At 29.2% G+C, this 5662-nt stretch overlaps 1 long non-coding RNA gene across 1 annotated transcript; it reads right to left on the bottom strand.

Annotated features, from left to right (window-relative positions):
- Window positions 1-4471: 4471 nt before the first annotated feature.
- LOC146950007 (uncharacterized) lies at window positions 4472-5177 on the bottom strand. Its single transcript, XR_015027414.1, has 2 exons — window positions 4713-5177; window positions 4472-4619 (listed from the first exon to the last, which is right to left on the bottom strand). It is a non-coding gene; the product is annotated as an uncharacterized LOC146950007 (long non-coding RNA).
- Window positions 5178-5662: the final 485 nt, after the last annotated feature.

Here is a 5662-nt window from a genome sequence, read left to right as displayed (position 1 = left end):
ACAATTGTTCAATAGTCGTCACACCATCTCCCTATTTTTGTTACTTAGTAGCTTTCTTATTTTGATTATATGGGTTTTTTTATTTTTCATGCTAGAGTATATTTTTGTATATCTTTATCTCTTAATCGGGTACATCTTGTGTTTGGATTTGAGTTCTTTTAAAATATATTTGATGGTTAAAAAACAACTTGTGAGTAGCAATATATATACATATATATATATATATATATATATATATATATATATATAGAGAGAGAGAGAGAGAGAGAGAAATCCACATGCAAAAATTTATGTTAGATTAATATAAGTTGTCGTCACTATTATTTGGGAACATCTTGTGCTTGGATCAGTAGTTCTTTAAATACATCTTTGCCAATTTTTAAAAAAATACAAAATGTGATTCCTCTTGTAGAAGGCGCAATATATATACATAAAGAAATCCGCATGTAACGATTTATGTTAGACTAATATAAGTTGTCATCACTCAATTAACTTCAGAATAAGTAGAAAATTATGTTACATGATAAATCCACTTGCAAAGAATTATGTTAAGACTAACATAAGTTGTCATCGCTCAATTCAATTCATAAAAAGTAGGAAATTACATCACTTGACCATGAGATTATTTTGGTACAAATCTAAATGCATTCTACTTTGATTTCCTATTTATTTCCTTTGTGGCCTTCATGTGTATTAATTGAGTTGGAGTTCTTAGAATCATAGAGAAAAATATTAGAAATAAACACTTGAAACAACTACGAAATTTCTTAATTTCTTAAACAACATCATATTCATATAAGAGAATAATCTGAGCAATACAAATGAAAGAGGATAAGTATATATAATTACATAACCTAACCATATGGTCAATTTAAGAGGAACAACCAATACCTTCTCATCAATTAGCATATTAGAGAAATCATCCACAAAGGTATGCGTACCTTTGTTTTTAACTACTCCCACTGTGAAAGTAAATATTATACAATAAGATTAGAACACTTGAATAACATGGTTAAAAAAAACGTAGAAAATAGCTTACTTTGTGTCATTGACATCAACAACAAACCTGGTGGTAAAGCCAAAAGATCAGGAGGAAAATGATCAAATGCAACATATAATGAGCAAAAAAGGAATATGAGAGATTAGTGTTGGTTATATACGTGAAAGGGAAATAAGGGAATTAAGATGATTTAAAGCCTAACATTTTTTTAGGTTTTACGTGGAGGAATGTAAAGGGACACATCATATAGTGATGGTATAAAAATAAAAGGAGTTACAATAATTAATTGTTTTTTTTTTGGTACAAACAATAATTAATTAATTGTTATTTACATATGAATAGGAATGTAACCGACCGTTTATTTTTTTTTAAATGAATGAGTTAGCACTACTTGTAGATGAATAAATCGTACAAAAAAAAACAGCCAGATGTAGTTGAAAGATGTAAGAATAGATAGTGGAAAGTTACAAAGCTCAAATGGTGAGTTACATAATAAATATAAGAATTAATATATGTAAATGGAAATATTTAGTAAATAGATGAGTTACAAAATCATGTGGACCAATAACAAAAAAGCATCTTTGGCGTCAAAGAGTAGTAGAATTAGGGTTGGCAATTTTTCTTAACATTGTTATTAGTATTAGAAATAAGTTAGATTACACGGAAGGTTTTAAGGAAACAATTAAATCTCACGCGTTAATTAAATCTAATGGTTGATATAGAAAGTTCTCGTTTCTCATATAAGATATTGGTTCTCACCGGATATGCTCCATATATATATATATATATATATATATATATATATATATAGAGAGAGAGAGAGAGAGAGAGAGAGAGAGAGAGAGAGAGAGAGAGAGTTGTTGACATAGAGTTAAGAAGGAGGATATGGAGGGAGAGACAAAGTGACTCTCGCGAGGGAACACGAAGGGAAAAAGAGTTCTCGAAGGTTGATGACTTGTTGTTCTTATTCTTAACATAAATAAAAAATCGGATGTGTGGCTTTAGCCACACATAATCTTTAGGTGGGTCCGTCCGTGAGTCTAGCTATATGACTAAACTTAACCATATTTATAATTGTTTTTAGAGGTATATCTCTTCTTTTTCATTTTTTTTTACAAAAACAACGATATTCAATCATTTAAGTTAGAAAAATATTTCCTCTCAAAAAAAGTTAGGAAAATATTTATTAAAAATATCAAATAATACAATTTTCAATGCTTTGAATATATAAATATTTATAAAAAATTACTATCAAGGTTGTTAAAGAGTGAAATTTAAGACTTTCATTAAGACACTCTTTAAGAAATTTAAATTATTCTTTAAAAAATAAAGAAATTTAAAATATATGTTGAAAAAAGAAACCTTCAATAGAAATTTTATATTGGAAAATGGTATATTCAACATATTGAAACTTTAAAAAGCAATTGTTTCTACATAAAACTTCTGAATTGTTTCCTTTTTTAAAATTTTACATGCCGAGCCAGTTCCTCGAAGGTTTCTATATTTGCGTGGAGACTACTTCGTCACGTAATACCAACAAAACCAAACTTCGTGTCTCACGACATTATCCCTCCAAATGCTCACCGTTGTGTGTCCGGTTGTGAAGGTGTTAAATCAACTCATCACCTTTTTCTTTCATGCAACTATTTTGGTTCTCTTTGAACGTTAGTTCCGTCATGAATTGGATTTTCGTTGGCAGATCCGCAATGCTTTCGCATCATTTTATTCAATTTATTTATTCGACAGGTGGTTTGAAAGCGCGACACTCATTTTTACAAATTATTTGGCTCATTTGTGTTTGAGTTGTGTGAAATGAATGTAATAATAGAATATTAAAAAATACATAAAATTACATACATCGATTGCCGGATAAAGTTAAAATTTATTCCTTTGCCGGATGAAGGCAAATAATGTAAGTTTTGTTTTAGGCTATCATAGTTGGTGGTCGAACCCGTTTACTTGTTTGGACATCGACTAATTTGGCCTTTTTGTCTTCTTTCTTGGACGATTTATTTTAATCTTTAGTGGCCTTTTTTAGTTTGCCTTGTACTAAAGAGACAACTTTAATATATTCTATTTTTGCTTGTTCAACGAAATAAATAATATATTGCCTTTATATTTTACTAGCGAAAAGACGGGTACTCACTTGTCCGTCTTTCCGCTCTTTTTATTGCGCTAACGCGTGTAGATTGTCAATGATGTTTTATAGAAATTTTCGTGTAAATTACAAACACACACACACACACACACACACACACACACACACACACACACACACACACATTTATTGTTTTATAGATATTTGTGACTTTCAAATATAACAAACTCAACAAACCATATTTATTGTTTTCAATTACAACAATAGTATAACAAATACAACCTCCGGTCACTAATATAAGCAAAAGTTTGATTTTTAGATTCATTCATTAAATGACGTATGTAGCCTATAATAAAGATTACATACGTCATTTAATGAATGAATCTAAAAATCAAACTTTTGCTTATATTAGTGATCGGAGGGTGTATAATAAAAATTCTTATCTTTTTTAACATATCAAATAATTTCTAATTAATATTAAATTTGATAGAAATAATTTATAATATAATATCTTTTAATATAACGATCGATTTTATAATAGAGAAATGATATTTGAACAACCATTTTTTAACAACTTTTGTGATAACTTTCTCTCTCATACTCACATTAAGTTTTTGCTCTCTCTCTCTCTCTCTCTCTCTCTCTCTCTCTCTCTCTCTCTCTCTCTCTCTCTCTCTCTCTCTCTCTCTCTCTCTCTCTCTCTCTCTCTCTCTCTCTCTCTCTCTCTCTCTCTCTCTCTCTCTCTCTCTCTCTCTCTCTCTCTCTCTCTCTCTCTATTATTTTGATTTTTGTGTCAATACTTCATTTTCTTTGTAAAATTTTGATTAACTCAAAAGTTGTCATATAAATAGATGTTCAAATAACACAACTCTTTATAATATAATTATCAATTAAAGAATTATAAAAAAGTTACTCCCTCCGTCTCATATTACATGACCTAGTTGAGTCACGTTTGCCAATGCACAATTTTAAACTTAAACTAGACTTTTTGACCCGTGCGATGCCCGGGTCTATGTAAAAACCTCACAAAAACTTCATAGAGATAGATTAATTAGACCAAAATTTCCTAATATTCACCTTCAAAGGCAATCCAAAAGTTTCATTTTAGTTCCAATGATTCAAAAATATATTTTATTTAATTTATTTGCTTGATTTGACGACAAAATGAAAAAAAGAAGTATACCCTATAATAATGTTCAAAAGATCTATTATAACTTAATGGAAAATCCATCTTAACCTTCTTTTAAACATTAGAGAATTGATATTAACTTAATTACAAAATAACATTGGCAATAAACCCGACAAACATTGTTTAAGTGGACAAAACACTTAGAAAACTCATACAATTTTTTTCAGCCAACCACTTCAATGCATACGATAAATACCATCGATTTTTATTTTATTTTATTATGGAATTAAGACCATCAAGTTGACGCCATCCTTTAGGTAAGTATGCCTGGACCCTTCCTTTGCATTAACATAGTTGCCACTTCCTTCTCCTATTGATGCAAAGGCTTGAGACTACAATTTTTTCTAAAATAAGACCATTACCTTGAAGAAATAATTGAGTAAATTTGAAAAACAATAGATAAGGGTTGTAAATTAAAAACTCACCAAGCAAGCAAGCAAAATATAGCTTAATGTAAGTATTACTTGCCAATCACAGAATGTTAAAAACCAATCAGGAGGATAAAAACTTTCCATAATAATAATAATAACCAAGAATCAAAAATCATAAATCACCATAAACACCTTTCAATAGTAACAATAAAACACCATAAACCATGAAAAAAAAATTACATTCAAAAGAATGAAATAAAAATATAAACAATGAAAATTTCTAATAAAAACAAAACTTGTGGATATGAGATCTGAGTTGTGGATAGGAATTAGAGTTCAAAAATGGAAGAAGGTGACTCAAACAGAAGAAGAATGAATGACAGAAATGGTGAAGATGATTCATAAGAAAGAGAGAGCCTAGTGAATGATGAGAAAAGAAAGTGAAGAAAAAAATGTGATGCTAGAAAGTGATAATGGATGTGGCAGACAATTAGACACATGAAGCCACACTGAGGAATGCAAAATTTATTTTTCTATGCAAACATTTCTTGAGCCGTGTGCACAAAATTAGGTGTTAGTTGTAATTGTCATTAATATGATGATTTGAGAGGGAACATAATTAGGTGTTAGTTGTAATTGTCATTAATATGATGATTTGGGAGGGAAATATGGGATTAGGGTTGCATAAATGCTTATCAGACTGCACAACATTTATATTAAGTAAGATATTTTTAATAAGATATTAGAAACAAATATGTAAATTAGATATTTTGAAAATATTCATCGAGATAAATCCAACATCTTATATGATATATTTTGCCTTTATATATTAGAAAAAAATAAAGTCAAAGACGTTTAGTAAACCGTACACATTTTCAACTTAGATAATTTGAAATGGAACGGAGAGAGTATATATTAAAATCAATACCCTAGTGTAATTGATCTTTTTTTAGACATGGTGTCAATAGATCTTGTTTTTTATTAAAATAAAATACGGAAAGAGT

This window comes from Medicago sativa, chromosome 2 (assembly GCF_051527215.1).
Source record: "Medicago sativa cultivar Bolivia chromosome 2, Bolivia_mono, whole genome shotgun sequence".
Taxonomy (NCBI): domain Eukaryota; kingdom Viridiplantae; phylum Streptophyta; class Magnoliopsida; order Fabales; family Fabaceae; genus Medicago; species Medicago sativa.
The sequence above is the reverse complement of the archived record's forward strand: the minus strand, read 5'-3'. Positions and strand labels throughout refer to the sequence as shown.